The 20,585-nt window shown below is 36.5% G+C and overlaps 1 long non-coding RNA gene across 5 annotated transcripts in view; it reads right to left on the bottom strand.

Annotated features, from left to right (window-relative positions):
• LOC141506374 (uncharacterized) overlaps window positions 1-20,585 on the bottom strand; it is a 339,756-nt gene that overhangs the window by 110,742 nt on the left and 208,429 nt on the right. The window contains exon 5 of one of the 5 annotated variants that reach the window (XR_012473831.1): window positions 4,611-20,585. This exon is cut by the window's right edge and continues 13,822 nt beyond it. The exons of the other annotated variants lie outside the window; for them this stretch is intronic. This is a non-coding gene — a long non-coding RNA (uncharacterized LOC141506374). Of the gene's footprint in view, window positions 1-4,610 lie in introns of those variants that run through there. 5 annotated transcript variants of the gene reach the window in all.

Here is a 20,585-nt window from a genome sequence, read left to right as displayed (position 1 = left end):
TTCCTAAATACTTGAATGAGCAGGGTTCTGTGCTAGTGCTAGAAAATGAATGCAATTAGATTTAAAAAATAAGACAGGGGAGTGTCAGATGAAGCTGATAGGGCCTTTCTCAGAATAATGTTTTTAAATGTATAAAATAAAACACATAAGATTATAAAGGAAACAAATTATATCATAATAAAAATCACAGACCCTGGGTTAGGAACCCTTGAACTACTTCTGGGGTAGAGTCAAGATGGTAGTGTGAAGTTAACATGCTTCCAGAGCTTTTCCCAACCAAAGATAAATGAAGCCTCTATTCTGGCATTCAAGCCACAGATCCCACCAAGGGGGAAAAAAAAGACTCAAAGAAGTCTTCAGTGGTAGATCTAGTGGAGGATCTTCATTGAAAGTCTGCCTCTTAGAGGGAAAAATGAAAGTACAGACAGCCCAGGAGGCAGGAGAGAGGGAAAGCCAGATGAAGGCTTTTAGCCACAGTGCAATCCAGGTCCCCAGCTTGACAACAGCAGAGGTCCCGGAAGCTAAATAGCAAGCCAGAAAGGAAGGTTCCAAGCCCAAAGTCTGAACCCTGGGAACACAGGAGTAAAAGACAGGTCTAGGTCAGGAACAAACCCCTGCTAAGTCAGAGCCTGGACATAAAGGAGGAAATAAACCTCTGCAAAGGCAAGGCCTAGACTGCATAGGCAACATCTTGGCCAAAAACAAGCCAGGGACCAGATCCCAGCAACAACAACAACAACAAAGCTTGGGTCTATACTTTCTATACTCCAGGAGCAGAGCTAAAACAGATGGGCAAAAAAGCTAAAAGAGCACTCACTGTAGAAAAGTACTTTACAGACAAAGATGAAAACAATGCCACGTCTGAAGAAGAAATCATGAAAAATCACTCACAGGGAAAGTATCAAAACAGTCTATAAATTGGACTCAAATACAATATACAAATTGACTCATCCAAGAGCTTAAAAAAGAATTTAAAAACCAAAGAAAAGAAGAAAAAATGGAAAAAAAGAAATGAGAGTCATGTAGGAAAATTATGAAAAATTGACCAGAACATTCAACACCTTTAGAAAGGAAACACAAAAAGGTAATTGAAGAAAATAAAACCCTATAAATTAGAATTGAACAAATAGAAATCAATGAATCTATGCAATTACAAGATTCCATCAAACAAAATAAAAAGACTGAAAAAATTGAAGGAAATGTAAAGTACCTTTTAGGGAAAACAAATGACCTGGAAAATAGAACAAGGAGAGACAATCTATGAATCATCAGACTACCAGAAAGCCTAGATTAAAAAAAAGAACCATAACATCATGTTTGAAATTATTAGGGGAAAATGTCCATATCTGCTAGAACAAGAACACAATATAACCATTGAAAGAATACCCAGAAATCCTCCAGAAAGAGACCCTAGGATAAAAACTCCAATGACTGTAATAGTCAAATTCCAGAACTCTCAAATAAAGGGGAGAATATTGCAAGCAGCAAAAAGAAACCAATTCAAATACAAAAGAAACACAATTAGACTCACACAGGACCTATCAGTCTCAACAATGAAGGATCTGAAGACCATATATTGGAGAGCAAAGGACCTGGGATTACAACCTAGAATGAACTACCCTGCAAAATTCAGCATATACTGTCATGGAAAAAAAGATGAATTTTCAACGAAATAGAGGATTTCTTGAATTTTCTGACAAAGACCAATATTGAACAAAGAGTTAAATTGACTCAAGAGTCCAGTAAAAAAGGTAAGTGAAAAAATGAAACAAAACAAAACAAAAATAATGGTCAAGATCATCAAACTGTATACAACTCTAAAAGGCAAGTTATAACACTTCTAATTCTTGAGAACTTTACTTCTCTTAGGATAATTAAAGGGTTGAATATAATTGAAGAGATTGGACTTAAAGGATATGGTTATAGTTAGGTCTTGTCTCTCCATTGAAGAGGTTCAAGATGACATCACTATGTTTGGGACAAAAAGCCCTGATGAAAAGCAGGGGTGTTAACTTTAAACTTGTCTCATTATCCTTTGACCCACTTTAATTCTGCTATGCTGATGATGCTTAAGACTTACTTTGATGAGGGCATCAAAAACTAGGTAGTCCTGAGGCACTGCCAACCATAGCTTACAACCATTAGTAAAGTTCTCAAGTGCAACCCACAGAGCCTCCCAGTTCTTAGAGATCTTTAAGATTCTTGTAATCAATTAGATCAGGGTTTGACTTAATCTGAGCTTCACTTAACTATCCTAAACTACAGGTAAGGGAAGGATGGGGGAAGGGAAAGATAAGGGAAGAAAGGACTGATAAAAGGGAAGGCAAAGTTGAAGGGATAAGTGAAAATAAACTGAAAAGTTAAATTTTAAAAGAAAAGTCAAAGGAAAAAGCAAGTAAAATTTTGGTGAGGAGGAATAAGAGGAAAGGAAAGTGAAAAATATAAATGGAGAAAGACAGTACAGAGGAAAAATACACAATTAGTAATCTTAACTGTAAATGTGAATGGGGATGAACTGCCCCATAAAATGGATGTGGAAAGCAGAGTGGATTAAAAACCAGAATACTACAATATCTTGTTTACAAGAAACACATTTGAAACACATTTGAAACAGATACACATGGGGTAAAGGTAAAAGGTTAGAGTAAAATATATCATGCCTCAGCTGAAGTAAAAAAAAAATCAGGGGTAGTGATCCTGATCTCAGATAAAGTAAAAGCAAAAATTGATCTCATTAAAAGGGATAAGGAAGAAAACTACATCTTTTTAAAAGGCACCATTAATAATGAAGCTATATTATTACTAAACATGGATGCACCTAGTGGTATAGCATCCAAATTCCTAGAGGAAAAGCTGAGTGAATTACAAGGAGACATAGACAACAAAACTTTAATAATGAGGAACCTCAATCTCACTCTCTCAGAATTAGATAAATCTAACCATAAAATATACAAGAAGGAAGTTAAGAAGGTGAATAAAATCTTAGAAAACTTAGATATGATAGAGCTCTGGAGAAAACTTAATGGGGATAGAAAAGAATATACTTTTTTCTAAGTAGTACATGACACCTATACCAAAACTGACCAAGTATTAGGATACAAAATCCTTATAATCAAATTCAGAAAGACAAAAATAATAAATACACATTTCTCAGACTATGATGCAATAAAAATTACATGTAATAAAGGGTGAAAGAAAGATAATCCAAAAACTAATTGGAAATTAAATGACTATCTTAAATAATTGCAAATAATAGAAATAATCAATAATTATATCCAAGAAAATGACACTTAATGAGCTATCATACCAAAATTTATGGGATGCAGGCAAGGCAGTTTTGAAGGGAACTTTTTATTTCTAAATGCCATAAATGAATAAAATAGATAAAGAAGAGATCAATGAATTGGGTACACAACTAAAAAAGCTAGAAAAAAGAACAAATGAAAGATTCCCAATTAAGTATCAAATTAAAAAATCTGAAAATCAAGGGAGAGATTAATAAAATTGAAAGCAAGAAAACCATTGATCTAATAAATGAAATTAAGAGTTGGTTTTATGAACAAGTCCATAAAATAGATAAAACTTTGGTTAATCTGAGTAAAAAAAAGAAAGAAGATAACAAAATTACCAGTATCAAAAAAAAAGGGTGAACTAACCACCAATGAGGAGGAAATTAAAGAGATAATTTGGAGATACTTTGCTGAACTGTATGCCAAATAAATTGCATAACCTGAGTGAAATGGATGAATATTTAAAAAAATACAAACTGCCCATATTAACAGAAGAGGAAATAAATTACTTAAATAACCCCATTTCAGAAAAATAAATTAAAGAAACCATGAATATACTCCCTAAGAAAAAGTCTCCAGGTTCAGATGGATTTGCAAATGAATTCTACCAAACATTTAAGGAGCATTTAATTCCAATTCTACATGAATGATTTTAAAAAAATAGGAGAAGGAGTTCTGCCACACTCCTTTTATGACACCAACATGGTGATGATACCTAAACCAGGAAGAACCAAAACAGACAAAGAAAATTAAAGACCAATCTCCATAATAAATATAGATGCAAAAATATTTTTTTTAGCAGTCACAGAACTGGAATCTTATTACTCTCTGGTGCAAGAATAAAAATTCTCTTTCTTCCTTCCTTCCTTCCTTCCTTCCTTCCTTCCTTCCTTCCTTCCTTCCTTCCTTCCTTCCTTTCTTTCTTTCTTTCTTTCTTTCTTTCTTTCTTTCTTTCTTTCTTTCTTTCTTTCTTTCTTTCTTTCTTCTTTCTCTTCCCTTTCCAATTCTCCAGTCACCAGTGAGATGATGCAAAAATTTTAAATAAAATTTTAGCAGAGACCTCAGCAAGTTATTCCTAGGATAATACACCATGATTAAGCAGAATTTATACCAGGTAGGCAGGAGTGTCTCATTATTAGGAAGACACTCAGCATGATTGAACATATCAATAGCAAAACCAACAGAAATCATATAATTATCTCAATAGATGCTGAAAAAAACCTTTCATAAAATGCAAAATCCATTCCTATTAAAAACACTAGAAAGTTTAGGAATAAATGGATTTTTTTTGTAAGGCAAATGGGGTTAAGTGGCTTGCCCAAGGCCACACAGCTAGGTAATTATTAAGTGTCTGAGACCGGATTTGAACCCAGGTACTCCTGACTCCAGGGCCGGTGCTTTATCCACTATGCCACCTAGCCACCCCTCCCACCTAGCTGCCCCTGGAATTTTTCTTAAAAATAATAAATAGCATCTTTCTAAAACATCAACAAATATTATATGTAATAGGAATAAACTAGGAGTATTTACAATTATATTAGAGGTGAAACAAAGATGCCCATTATCACCATTACTATTCAATATAGTATTAGAAATGCTAACTTTAGCAATAAGAGAAGAAAAAGAAAATGAAGGAATCAGAATTGGCAATGAGGAAGCAAAACTTTCACTCTTTGCAGATGATATGATGGTATACTTAGAGAACCTGTGAAAATCATCTAAAAAACTTCTTGAAACAATAAACAAGTTCAACAAAGTAGCAGGATATGAAATAAACCCATATGAATCACCAGCATTTCTACATCTGAACAACAAAGCCCAAGAACAAGAGATAGAAGGAGAAATTCTATTTAAAGTAACTATAGACAACATTAAATACTTGGGAATCTGTCTACCAATACAAACCCTGAAATTATATGAACACAATTATGAAATACTTTTTACCCAAATAAAGTCAGATCTAAATAATTGGAAAAATGTCAATTGTTCATGGTTAGGTTGAGCTAATATAATAAAAATGACAATTCTACCCAAATTAAATTACTTATTCAATGCCATACTAATCAAACTTTCAAATACTTACCTTACTGAGCTAGTTAAAAGTAATAAATTCATCTGGAGCCACAAAAGGTCAAGAAAAGCAAAGGAAGTGATGGAAAAAATGTAAAGGAAGGTGGCCTGGCTCTGCCAGATCTAAAACTATACTATAAAGCAGCAGTCATCAAAACTGCCTGATACTGGTTAAGAAGTAAAGTAATGGATCAGTGGATTAGGTTGGGTTCAAAAGAAACTTCAATAAATGATTGCAGCAATCTACTGTTTGACAAACCCAAAGACATCAGTTTCTGGGACAAGAACTCACTATTTGACAAAAATTATTGGGATAACTGGAAAATAGTATGGCAAAAATTAGGCATAGACTTACATCTCACACCTTATATCAAAATAAGGTCAAATGGGTACAGAATTCAGACATAAAGGGAGACACCATTGAAAAATTAAAAGACCAAGAAATGCTCTATCTTTCAGATTTATGAAAAGGGGGATAAATAAATTTATGACCAAACAAGAATTAGAGTAAATTATAAACTGCAAAATGAATGATTTTGACTATATTAAATTAAAAAGTTTTTGCTGCCAAAATTAGAAGGAAAGCAGAAATCTGGGAAACAATCTTCACAATTAGAAGTTCTGATAGAGGTCTCAGTTAAATATATAGAGAATTTCAACAAATTTATAAAGTTACAAGTCATTCCCCAATTTACAAATGGTCAAAGGATATGAATAGATGGCTTTTAGATGAAGAAATTAAAACTATATAGAATTATATGAAAAAATGCTCCAAATCATTATTGATTAGAGAAATGCAAAATAAAATACTATGAAGTATCACATCACACCTATCAGACTGACCAAAATGAGAAAAAGGGAAAATGATCGATGGTGGAGAGGTTGTGGGAGGATTCTGGAGAGCAATTTGGAAGTATGCCCAAAGAGCAATAAATTTCCCTTTGTCCCAGTAATTCCAATTCTGGCCTATACCTAGAAGAAATCATGAAAAAATAGGAAAAATCCCACATGTTCCAGAATATTCATACCAGCTCTTTTTGTAGTGGCAAAGAATCGGAAATTGAGGGGATATCCAACAATTGCAGAATGGTTAAATGATCAAGACTCTAGAGAAGCTTGGAATGATTTACAGGATCTGATGGCTGAGTGAAGGGAGCAGAACCAAGAGAACAATGTACGTATCAATAACAACATTATGAGATGATCAACCTTGATGGAAGCAGCTCATCTCAGCAGTTCAGAGAACTGTATTAGACCAGCTTATGGACAATGTTATCCCCATCCAGAGGAAGAAAATCAAAACAAAAAAAAATAACCCTTCAGAATCTGATGTACATTTTAAAAAATTATCTCTTATGCATGTCTCTTTCCTTTAATCCTAATTCCTCATACCAAAATGACTAATCTGTAAACATGATTATCAGAAATATGTATATACAATGCTAACCTGACTGTTCCCTGCTGAGCTGAGGGGGGAGTAGGAAGGGAGGGTGGAAGGAAATTTTGTAACTTAAAAATATACAGGTGCATATGGGTGAAAAAAATTAAATTAAATTAAAAAAAAGAACCCTTGAACTAGAGTTCTAAATTCTGAAATCATTTCAGTTCTAGATGCATGTTTGGGGGGGAGGGGTAGGAGGAAGGAAAAATTGCAAAGCTGTGTGTTTTTTTTTAAACAGTGCCATGAAAGATCTAAGGAGGGAGAACTTATTTCCTGCAGGATAATCTGGAAAGTTTTCCAGAAAAGGTGACATGTGAGCTCGACTTTGAAGGAAGCATAAAATTTGAGGGGTTTCTGGACATTTGTTTAGCAAGCTAACCTCTCCAGTTCAACTCTTCTTTATCAAACAAGAATGAAATTGGTACCCTGATTGACTGAGTACTCAGAAATGGGCAGGATATTTTTGGAGCAAAGAAATTGGGAAAGAACTGAGGCTCTGTAAAACTGCTGTTCTAAATGCTGGTAGGCTTTAAGGTCATAAAAGTGTCACAAGTTGTCAAAGCTGGACTGTGGATTTTTAGGCATCAGTAGTCAGTATGGGGGCATGGATAGCTAGGGACTTCTAGCTTGGATCTAAAGAACTCTGGTTCATGTCAAACAGTAGGGTTTAAAGAAGCTGACTGGCCAACAGGATAAGCAGATAGTGGGGAATCAGAGAAGGCAAGGAAGGAGACAAGAAAGAGTTGCCAATGGAAGCCTCTTCCAGCTCTGACATTCTAGACTGGAGGCAGAGAGAGTCATTAGGTAATGCAGGTAAGTGGTGATGAGGGTAACAACCAATAATAATGAAGATAGGGACTGGACTTGTAAAATCATATGGTACTGGGGATATCATGAGGATATGCACACACTGAGATTTGCAAAGCAGTTTATATACATTAAGGCCATTTGATCCTCACAACCATACTATAATGTCACTGTTGTTATCTCCATTTTTAGAGATAAAAAAAAAACTGAGGAATGGAGAGATCTGGGGCTAGTCTTTCTGATTCCAAGTCTAGGACTATAGCCATCATATTATATTGTCTCACAAGTTAAGAGAGAAAAGGGATTAGGCATGAAATCCTTTGTGGGGGAATGGGTAGAATTTGGCAAGAGATTAGATGGGGTTGCATGAGGGAGTAAAAAAGTCAAGAATGTCTCCAGAGTTTAGGTGATAGGGATAAAAGTGGTACCCTCAACTAAAAAAGGCAAGTTTGGAAAAGGGGAAGAATTTTAGAGCAAAGAGAAAGATGATGAGTTCGTTTTCAATGCTGATGGGACATCAGCAAATAAGAAGCTGAGAATGTGGGGTTGGAGTTCAGGAGAAAGATTAGGAGGGGGAGGCACCTATTCTTATGGACAAAAAAGAAGATGGATTAAAAACCAGTAAAAGAGAAAACTCAGAAGATTGAGATCTGTCACCAAGTTTCTTGAGGTCTAGGGTACAGAGAAGAGAAGAAGCTATGCCACAAGGTTGTCAAGTTTGTCTAGATCCTTCACAGCTTCTGAGCCCTTCCCTGTTCTTGTGGGCTGGTATCAGAGGTCCAGAGGCCCTTGCATTCTTAATAGTTTGAATGAATTTTCCTGGGTACACATTAGTCTTAGTTACTTTTCTAGTTCTGAACAGACAGAAATTAGTGCTAGCCCTTAGATACTATTGTCCATAGAGAATACATATAAATATCCTCTCTCCTTGAATCTGTTTATCCTGTTGACCAGTCAGCTTCTTTAACCCTGGTGTTTGACTTGAACCAGAGTTCTCTAGACCCAATGATTTAGAGCCAGAAGCTACATAAAAATCAATGGGATATCCAGAATTCTTAAGATACTGGTGCCTTCTGGGCACCCTTTCTTTATCTCTCTCTCTCTCTCTCTCTCTCTCTCTCTCTCTCTCTCTCTCGTCACCATTAAACCATAGTTTGACAATTCAGAATGTTGAGGTCAGAGGAGGGGGTGAGCTTTTTCGGGTCACCAATTGCCTTCTGCTGCCAAATGCCTTGCTTGCAATGGGATTATATGCTCATTAGATAATGAGGTGATAAATTGCCAAACTGGAAATCAAGAAACCTGTGTTCAAGTTCTATTTAAGGCACTAAGTTAGGTGAAGTTGAGCCAGTTTTTTGAGCCTTATTTTCTTCATATCTAAAATAAGGATGATAATACTTGCTCTCCCTAGTTTTCAGGGTTGTTATGATAAAAGTGATTTGGGAACTGTGAAGAACTGTAGAAACATGAGCTATTACTATTATTAACTGTAGTCCCCTCTAGGCTGTGTTGCCCTGGCATTGCTATCCATTGAATTTGACATCAATGCTAGGTTTTAAGATCTTTGCTTGTTACCCCAGTCAATTAGAAAATGATCCCTTCTCTCCAACCCATCCCCATGTCTGTTTCATTACTGAGAGGCAGAAGAACTAAACTGAAGAACTGGAAAGATTTTCCCAACCTCTCAATTCTAGTGCTTCCCCTCCTATTAATCCTGCATACAGCGTGTTTTTTATATGTTTGTTATCTTTTTCTATTAAATTGTGAGCTCCTTGAGGGCAGGGATTCTTTTGTCTCTTTTTTGTATTTTCTGATATATAGTAGGAGCTTAATCGATGTGTATTAATTGACTGATTGCTTGGGGAGGCAAGTATCCAGCCTCTGAAGTTGCCTGGAGAAAGTATATTGTGGTTCAGTCATTTTTTAGTTATTTCCAACTCTCCATGACCTTATTTAGTGTTTTCCTGGCAAAGACAATGGAATGGTTTGCCATTTCCTTCTCCAGCTCATTTTACAGTTGAGGAAATTGATGTAAACAGGGTAAAGTGACTTGCCCAGGGTCTCACAGCTAGTAAGGTTCTGAGGCCAGATTTGAACTCAGGGAGATGAGTCTTGATTCCTGGACTGGTGCTCTAATCACCACCTATGGATATTATATAAAAACTTCAAATTCTGAGTTTTTGTTCTTCAGACTATTCCTTATGTTTTCATGTATAGCTGATTTGTTTGGGGAAAAAAAGGAGCAAGAATAAACTTAAGACCTAAGGAAAAAATTCCTAACAATTAGACTTGTCCTGAAGTGGAAGAGGTTATCTTGTCAGGCAAGCTATCTCTTTCCTAGAGTGCTTTAAGCAAAAACTGGAGGTGACTTTTCTAGAAGGGATTCTTGCCTGGGTAGAGGTTGGATTAGATGACTTCTGAAGTACATCTCAACTCTGACTTTATGTTGTCTAGCAGGGCTGCTCAGGGGAAACTTTCCTTTATGTCTATGTTCCCATTTCCCTGTATTCAGTATTTCCCTGATGAAGTCTTATGTACTGAATTGTGTGGTAAGATTTTTGAGACAGAGAACACCAAAGGTGATGATGACTGTTTTGAAGTCAACAGCTGCAAAAAAAAAAAAGGAAGAAAGTAAGGAATAAATGCTCATACTTACCTTGTGCTATGAACTTTACAAATACCATCTCATTGGAGTCTTACAACACCCTTGGTAGGGTATATACTTTTATTATTCCCATTTTGCCATTGCAGAATCTGACACAAACAGAGGTTAAGTAACTTGTCTAGGGTTACATAGCTAGCAATGTCTGAGGCCACCTTTTTAAAATTTTATTTATTTTCATCCCTATGCAAATGTATATTTTTAAGTTATAAAATTTCCTTTCACTCTCCCTTCCCACCCCCTTCCCCTCAGTGGTGAACAAATCTGGTTAGCATTGTACATACATATTTTGGATAAACATGTTTACATATCAGTCATTTTTGTTATGAGGACTGAGGCCACATTTGAACTCCAATCTTCATGACTCCAAGCCCAGAGCTATACTCATTGTGTCATCAATTGGCTCTTTGAAAACATTAGATCTCAGATTAGGAAAAGACATCAAAGTCTATGTACTTCAGCCTGATAATTTTGTAGATGAGATTATTGAGTCTTAAGGAATGGAAATGATTTATTCAAAGTCACATGGGTCATAAGCACCACAGGTGGTATTTGAACCCATATCCTTTGACTTCAGAGCCTGGGCACTTTCTATTTTGTTGTGCTGTTGACACCTTCTGAGCCCTTCCCTGTTCTTTTGGGCTGCCTTGTATTAGAGCATTTGGGACCTTGGCAATCAATAATTATAGCTGTAAATCCTTCACTTAGAACTAATTTTCATCCCTCTAGTTTGACAACACTCTTTTTAATTCCAGAGGCAATGAAAAATAGAGAAAGAAAGTAAGTGGTTTAGGAAGAATTCTGTGACAATGGTTAGAAGACCAACACTTTGGTATGCCTAAAGGAACATGGGATTTGGAGGCAGTTTCTGCCTCTGTAAAGTATGAGGTCTGGATTAGTGACTTCTAAGGTCTGTTCCAGCTCTAAAATCTATGATCCTTTGAATTTGAGGGGATTGAAAAATTTTTAGAATTTGAAAAATTAGGAAAGCTATGTTTTTGATTGATATATTTTTTGACAAGGAACAAAGAATTTTGACCAAAGGAGAAAGGAAATATTTATGCCTTAGGATATGTGACTCAGTGTCTTTTTAAAACCTCTGAATCCTTCCCCATCTTATTTGATAAACTAAGGCCATACTCTGAGCTGTTTTCAATCTCTTGGACCTTAGTGTGAATAATTTTTTTTTCTGATCTCTATCACAAAAGTAGGATTTGGGAACAGGATACACTGGAGCAGGGAAGAAAGGAGGGGGCTTGTGTTCATAACAGAAACACTTATAAATGGGATACTGGGGTAGTTGGAGTCAAGATTGGTCAATTCTAAAATCTTGTAAAGCATTGGTCTTAAAGGGGAGAAATCAACTGTCAGAGGAAAAATAATGTATTCTTTCCTCAAATTTTCTCAGAGAATTTGTTTAGATCTCTCCCTTTTCTTTATTTTTCCTTCCTCCCTCCCTTCCTTCTTCCTTCCTTTAGACTTCAGAAAAAAGACATGTTGGAGAAAGAAAGCTTGTCTCCACACAGATGTTAGGGAATTTACTTTTGGTTGAAATCAGGGACTCTATTGAGTTGAGACATCTTGCTTCTAGACATGGAGTCTATTCACTTCATGCATTGTCTGATGAAGACTAATCTATATAACTTTCAAAGATTTTGGTTAGCTATCTGTGTTGATAAATATATTTATTCATAATTATGAAGGTCTTTTGTTTAGCATTGGTTGGAAGGAATGAAGCCTCAAGATATCAGTCATACCCTTTTTCTTTAAGGAATAGTGACCAGGAAAATACCTTGAAACTAAGGGAAAAAATAATTTCCTTTAATCTAACAATAATCTAGCAATTTATGGGGAAGACAACAGATATAATCCTAGTCTAATATAGATCATTTCTGAAGAGATCATGATCTTTTTTTTGGTTGTCCAGCAAGTAGAAATAAAACTCTCCATGGGGAAGGGATGAACAATACTTTACAGAGAACTACCCATACCTTCCTACAAGCCTCATTTAGATAACCTATGTGGATACAAATTTATATGGGCAACAACACATAACTTACATATTTATCTTATCCTCCCTGTAAACTTTCTGAGCTCCTTGTGCCTTGCACAAAGTAGATGCTTCATAGATGTTCATGGAACTGAATTGAAAATATTATTTATGGTCAGGGGCTAAAACCTGAGTCCTCCTGTGGCCTGTCAACTTCACTGTCTATAAAATGTGTCAAAATGGAATACTGGAATTCTGGAATGCAGAATGTTAGAAAGGAAAGGGACTTAGTTCAACAAAACATAGGCCATCAGTGCTATAACATGCTTTGGGAATATCAACACTCCAAGTCAGAGCTGGAAATAGCCTTGGGACTGTAGAACATCCATTGTCAAAGCTGGAAGTTACCTTAGAATGATAGAATATAATATATTGAAGCTAAGAGCCCTGATAGAAATTCATGCCTCTGACTCTAATACAAACCCTAAATACCTCCAACTCTGTCTCTGACTAATCCAATTCCTTAATTTTATAAATGAGGAAATTAAGACAGAAGAACTTGCCCAAGGTCATACAGTGAATGAGTGATTGATCCAGATTAGAACTCAGTTCCTCTATTTCCTAGCCCAGGAGACTGAAATGTTTGTTCAGTTTCCCAGAGCATACTTTCCTGGCACATACATTGGGACTCCATTATTTTTAGCCATCAGATGACATTATGCAACATTTGAAAAGTGTTTCTTTCAAATTTTGGTGACTTATAAGTCTCCGTTTCCAGGATACTCTCTTGATGTCTTCCTTTCTTTGAGTCCTCAGGAGTTGTTCTTTCTCAATTCCAGAGATTTATTTTTATGATTTCTGTGGCAAGGGTTTGGTGCAGGCTCATTATTTTAATGATGAATTATATAGAAAGCCAGAAGAATTGCTTCTTCTCTTTTCTCAATCTCATATAACCACAAGCTGTTGTTTATCAGTTGTGGAGAAAGCTATAGTTGGTTCCTGGGCATGTTTTAAATAGACTTCAATAGCCTGACAGAGGCTGACAGTTGGGACTAGTCACCTGAGATGACTAGAATTGAAGACTAGAATTCTTCAACTGGTCTATACCAGATGCAAGTTACTTGTTGAAGATTTTAAGTGTAGTGAAGTAGAAAGAAACTTGGGAGCTGGAAACTTGGGTTAGAATCCATTCTCTGACTCTCTATTTCCTTATCTTTATTTTTTTTATTTTTTATTTTTTTAGGCTTTTACAAGGCAAATGGGGTTAAGTGGCTTGCCCAAGGCCACACAGCTAGGTAATTATTAAGTGTTTGAGACCAGATTTGAACCCAGGTACTCCTTATTCCAGGGCTGATGCTTTATCCACTACACCACCTAGCCACCCCTATTTCCTTATCTTTAAATGGGAATGATAATACCCTGAAGAGCTGGTATGAAGGCAGTACTCTATAACTCTTACAATGCTGTAGCCAAGTGAGCTTATTGTTAAATTGCATTCAATTCAGACCAACATATTCAGAAAGAAATATCATGTAATGGAAAAAGGGGACAGAGGAAGAGAATAAACATCTTTTAAAATGCCTACTATGTTCCAGGCAATATGCTAAGCTTGTCAGATATTATCTTTGATCCAAATAAGCACGAAGTCATTCATCTGTAAGTTCTTTTGAGGGATAGATATTTTCTTTCACCAGGGTATAAGGCTTGGAACTCAGTAGGCAGTTTAATCAGAACTTGTAGAATTGACTAGGTATCACAAATTCTGGATAAATTACTTCCTATCTGGGTAAATATTTTTTCCCCTCTGGGCTTGTTTCCTCATCTGAAAATGGGATCATAATTCCTGCACTTCTAAGAGGCCAGGCAGGGTTTTTGTGGAAGATTAAATAAGATAATGTCTGCAAAGAGCTTGGAAAAAACTGAAAAGTATTTTGGAAAAGATATCAAACCTGAAGTGAAGTTTACCTTCAAAATGTCATAAAAATAATTTGGTTTAGCAAGTAGCACAAGTCAAGATGGCTAGCAGGATAACTACCTTTTCTAGTTAAAAGAACAAATAGTTTTTAAGAATTAATATGCTAATTACAAATAATTCTTATCTATTCATGAAGGCATCACCTACTTGACAGTCCTTTCTTGTCTTCCTATAAATAACCCTATGAATTCCAAAGTAATCTACTTGAATCTTTTAAAAAATATACATAATCCAGACCTGTCATTACAAACCATAGATCTGAGTTTGGGAGCTGACACATTGGAATCAATTAAGCACATGGAGGGAATTTTTGAATCCAAAAATTAAATTAATTAAAAAAAATCTAGTAAACTTGCTATGATTCAGTTCAATTCAAAATCTTAGGTAAGAAAGGTGAAAGTTCACCAGGGGCAGTGGCCAAGGTTGGATGGGCTTAAGCAGCTTCATGAAGAAATTGTTAGGAAGTATAGGCAATTATGTCGGTTTAGTTTAGCAGAGAAGAGAGGTTCCAGATGTGGTCTCTTAAATTATAAATCCTGGTCAGTACCTCAAATCAGAATTCACTTGTAACATAAGTAGATTTTATTGGAGGAGAGGGAGAGGCAAACTGCCTTACCCTCCATCAATAAATTAGACAGTTAGTCAGTAGGAGTTGGAGCTCAAACTTTCACACAATACCACATATGAGAGAATTGTTAAAGAAGCATTAAGGGCAGAAGGGATCTGGAGGAGGGGAAGATCAATTATTTTTAGGAGATAGGGGAGGAATTAGGTAGAAACTGAGTCGAGAAGGATAGGTAGTATTTTTAGAGGCAGAGATTATCAGGCCTGGAGGTAACCGGCAGAAGGGAGAATCCATGGAGGAAGAAATGTTTTAAATAAAAATGTGTAGGCAAGGAGAAGAATTTTCAGAGGACTGTGAAGAGGCTAGTTTGATTGGAGAAATGAGAGGCTGGGAAAGTTATATTTTGAGAGATTGTGATGGGGAGGCCAATTATGATTGATCTTCCCTGACTAAATAAGTCAGTGGCATTTTCTCCTATGGGAAATGGGGAGCCATTGAAGATATTTGAGTAGTAAATAATGTAAGAAGAGCTTGGAATTAGAACAGTTGCTCTGTGTTGTGATATATTTAGAAAGGGAGAGAAACAAGGAAATGGACTGAAGAGGATGAGATAAGTTATTATTTTCTTCCTTTAATCACCTCAATCAATGTTTTAGCTTTGATTGCTAACCCCTTCTCAAAATTAAGGGAAAAGTGCTCTTAGAACCAAATGAGCAGTTCCACTTATGTGGGTGTTCAAGGATACACAATCTTTGTGTTGCAAGTGAATTCTGACTTAAGGCATTGACTTGGGTTTACAATTTGAGTGACCACACCTGGAACTACCTTGCTCTGCCAAATTGAAGCTATGGAACTACTTATAATTCCTAGTCATCTCTTCACAGTGCTGTCTACACTCAGGCCAACCTTGGCTTAATTGCTGAACTCTTATGAGTGAGCTTTCATCTTAATTTATCCAGAAATGGACTTCTTCAGCACTTTCCTTTGGCCATTTTCATACAAATACTCTCTTCCTTTCCAGTATACCTTTATAATTGATTCCCTTTGTTATTTTCCCAATATTGTGTGCTGTTTTCCCCCCATTAAAAAGTAAACTCCTAGAAGGTAAGAACTGTCTTGTAATTTTATCCCAGAGGTCTGGTACAAAGGAAATATCCACCCACCATCCCATCCCATCCAACCATCCATCTATCCATCCATCCATCCACCCATCCATTGTGACAGAGTATTAGTTCAGAAAATGAAATCTACCCACAGAAAGGAGATCTGATTTTGTATCCAGTATCCCCCATGTTTGTGGTGCTCTCCCTAATTTCTTCATGGAACTCTTCGATTCAATGAATGCTTGGCTCCAGAACCCACCTCCTATAAAGACCTTTTCCTCCATTCCCCTCCTCCCACTTGTTAATGTTTCCCTTATCCCCAAATTACTTTGTAAAAATTTTGAATTTATCTGTGCACATGTTGTCCCCCTTCCTCTCCAATAGAGTGTAAAAACTCCTTTATGGCAGGATTGTTTTAACTTTTTATTTGTATTCTTAACATGATGTATGGCATATAGTAAAAATACTTGTGGGATTAAATGGAATCTTCCTTGATTTTTCATTTTATTATAACATTATAAATTATCTTGTAGCTTAGAAACTGATAGACTGAGGTAGTCCTTGGAGTTTATTCCTTTGGGACCAATAATAAACTATTATGTTATATTGTATTTTAATAATACATCATGGGTCATTCATTCCTGATTTACAAATGACCCTTTTCCCACTCATGATTACAGAAACTTTTTGTGGAGAAACACAGGATAGTAGAAAGAATGTTTGATCTACCTTCAAATCCTACAATTACTGGCTATGGGATGAGAGGTAAATTACTTCACTTTTCTGAACCTCAGTGATTCCATCTGTACAATAGGGGAAAATAATCCCTGTCATACCCACAGTGCATGATTCTATCAAAGATCAAATGAATGATCTGTATTAAACATCTCATGAATATTAAAGCTCACGAAGATAGTAGTTCTGTTCTTTTATCAGGGACATGAGGTGTGAGACTCAGTTCTATCAGAAAAGGAGAGAAAAACTGGGGGAAAAAAACCTAGGTGGCTGTATTGGAAAAGTAGGTAAGCCAAGTCCTGAGGCCTATGGGGGGGGGGGGAATTAAAGGTGTAATAATGAAGTTAAAACAAAAAAAAAATGTCCCTGGGTTTCTTTACCTATAGCTGACCCCAGTTCTCCTCCTCCCCCCAAGTTCTTTTCTGTATCTATTACTTATTATCTTCCCTGGCTCCCCTCTATTGGAGCCCTCTGTTCTCTTTAATGGGAACCTTCATCAGTATCCTAGAACTGGAGGAGTTCCCACTTGCACTGGAAGAAATGAATTCCCTACCACTCTCAGGTTGGCATTCTGAAGGCATGTTTTTCATATAGAAAATGTTCTTTTCTGTACTGACTCAAAGTCAAGAACTAAGTTCAAATCTATCCTCACACATTTGGGGAAATCATTTCTCTAAGCTTCAGTTTCTTTGGTAAAATGGTGAAAAAAATATTATGTACCTTAAAGGGTTTTTTATGAAAACTGAAAAGAATAATTGATAACTAAAACAGGTAGTATTTATATAGGGCTTTGAGAGTTGTAAAGCCTTTAAATTCCATTTGATCCTTACAACAACTTTAGCTTATGAATATTATTATTATCCCCATTTTACAGATGAGGAAACTGAAGTACACAGAAGTTAAATGATTTCTCCAAAGACACACAATCTAGCAATAAACATTTTGTTATTGTGTATTTGTTTTCAGTTGTGTCTGACCCCTTTTTGGAGTCCTGGAGTACTTGGAGTACTAAAATAGTTTGCCATTTCCTTCTTTAGTTCATTTTATGAATGAGGAAACTGAGGCAAATAGGATTAAATGATTTGCCTGGGGTCACACAGTTAATAAATGCATGAAGCTGGATTTGACCTCAGCTATTCCTGACTCTAGGCTGGATACTCCATTCACTGCACCCCTTAGCAAACCTTAAAAAGTTATATAATATAAACTTTTATTATTAACACTATGCATTATTTTAGATGCATTAATGGGAGAAAAATTATAGAAGTGGCACTTCAAGAACATTAACAGGAGCCTGGTGCCCAGAGGGCCAAAGGTAATAATAGTATTGTAGACTTTGCTCTGGCCAGATAATATATAGAATATTGTATTTCAGTTTAGGCACCAAATTTTCAGAAGGCCATTGATAAGCTGGCAGGGCTGGATGGTGGATAGGAGAGCAATGAGGATGGAGAATATCCTTGAGAGTATGCCATTGTTGAAGGAACTAGTGATGTTTAGTTTAGAGAACAACAAGCTAAGAAGGAATGTTATCTAAGCATTTGAAGGGCTATCATAGGAAAGAAGAATTAGGAAGGATCATTTATTAAGGGCCTAAAAGGTACTTTACAAATAAATATCTGATCCTCAGAATAACTTTGGGATGGAAGTGCTATTATTATCCTCATTTAACAGTGGAGGAAACTAAGACAGATAGAGGTTAAATGACTTGCTCTCTGTTACACAGCTAGTAAAGTTACATATGAACTCAAGTTTTCCCAATTTCATGCTTGGTATTCCATCCACTGGGCCATCTAATTGTCTTGTTCTTAGCCTCAGATGATTGATGTTTCAAAGAAGACAAATGATATTACAGATTGATGTTTTGACTTGTGTATGAATTGGATTTAAGTGAGGCAGCATTGCACAAAGTCATCAGCCTCACTATCTCTTCCAGAGTCATCAAAATCCAGTAGGAGGACAAAAGTCAATGTCTGACCAAGCTCTAAGTGCTCCACAGTGCCTGCTTCAGCCACCTTCGTAGACATTGAGAGTTTAATTTAATTTAATTTAACAAATTGTTTTCATCTCCCCATTCTGCTGGGAGTCTTCACATGCTTGAGGTAGAAATGCCCTCTACCTGAGATGGTTTACCAAGGCGTGGCCACTGTGCCTGCTATAGCTTCTTAGAGACACATGTGAGAGTTTGGTAAAAGGTGGACACCAAAGGCGTGAGCAGCCCTCACACCAGAGATGCTGGTCCTTGAATACCTCATACACCCCAGAAGGAATAATAGAGAAGAGTTGTAGAGAAGCAGAACTAGACTGAAACATTTTCTTTTTACCTTCATGGCAGCTCTTTTCTTCTTCTCTCCACTTTTTCTCTCCATTAGATTCTGAGCTCCTTGAGAGCAGGGACTCCCTCTCTCTCTCTCTCCTCTCTCTCTCTCTCTCTCTCTCTCTCTCTCTCTCTCTCTCTCTCTCTCTCTCTCTCTCTCTTTCTCTCTCTCTCCCTCAACTCTTTCTTCCTATTTTGACCAACTCCTTAGCTCAGGCCCTCATCACTTCTAGCCTGGACTACAGAAATAGCTGTTAACTGGTACCGAAGTTTCTCCCCATTCCAATCCAGCCCACACTCAGTGGTCAAAGTGATTTTTCTAAATTTCAAGTCTGATTATGTCCCTTCCTTGCTCAGTGGGGTCCAGTGGTTTCCTCTTAGCAGTTTTAAGCAATTAAAGCAATTAAATTTCATGCCATCTTGTATAATCTCCTTTGCTTATCATTTAAAGCCTTTAATAAACTGACTCTTTCCTAATCTTACAGTTTTCTTACACCTTATTTCCCTCCATGTACTTTACAGCAACAGGAACTGTACAATTATAGATGTTCTTCAATCATGACATGCTATATATTTAGACTCTGGACTTTAACACTTGTCTGGAATGGTCTGCCCTTTCACCTCCACTTCTTAAGTTTCCTTGGCTTTCTTCCAGATTTAGCTCAAATCTGCCTTCTGCAGGTTTCCTTTGCTGTCCCTCCAGAGGCTAAATGCCTTCCATTGTCTTGTACATTGTATATATCTTGTATGGACTTAATTATTTACATGTAGTCTTCCCCATTAGATTCTGAGCTCCTTGAGAGCAGGGACTCTCTCTCTCTCTCTCTCATTCTCTCTTCCTTTCTCATTCGTTGTCTCACTCTTATACTCTCTCTCTCTCTCTCTCTCTCTCTCTCTCTCTCTCTCTCTCTCTCTCTCTCTCTCTCTCTCCTCTTTTTTCCCAATGCTTGAGTCCAATACCCCAATAAGAACTTAGATTGACTGACTTATTTACTGAAAAGAAAAATGTTTTAACAATTACAACTTTCTTAGATGGGATGGAATGCCTCAGGTTGTACTGGGTTCCATCTCATCATAGGTCTTCAATAACACAATCATATGGGTTCAGAGCTTGATGGATGGTTGGACTAAAAGAATCATTGTTAATGGGTCAGGGTCAACATGATAGAAGTTTTCCACTTCTGGAATACTCCAGGTATCTATGCTTGATCATGTTATTTAACATGTTTATTAATCATTTGGATGAAGGCATAGATGTAATGCTGAAATAGTCAGTGAATTGGCAAGTGATATAGAGAGAGACAAAATTAAGGTTTATGTCAGGAAAATCTTCCAAGCAATTCAAGTTGTCTAATAGTAGAAGGGGCTTTCTCAAGAGATGATGGATTCCTGGACTACCTTGTATTTAATATATTATGGTGGGAATTCCTTTCATATATGGATTAAATGGCTACTGAATTCCTTTGGAACTCTCAGACTCTAATTTGAGATATTATTGAGTATTCTTGTTTTGTATTGTCCCTTCTAACTCTGCCATTCTGGGTTTATGTCATCCCAGAGAGGTAACCTCCTATGTCAGGGGAAGATTACTTGAAGAAACTAGGGCTGTTTAGAAATATAGGTGGGTCAA

This window comes from Macrotis lagotis, chromosome 1, assembly GCF_037893015.1.
Source record: "Macrotis lagotis isolate mMagLag1 chromosome 1, bilby.v1.9.chrom.fasta, whole genome shotgun sequence".
Taxonomy (NCBI): domain Eukaryota; kingdom Metazoa; phylum Chordata; class Mammalia; order Peramelemorphia; family Peramelidae; genus Macrotis; species Macrotis lagotis.
This window is presented reverse-complemented; position numbering and strand designations above follow the sequence as displayed.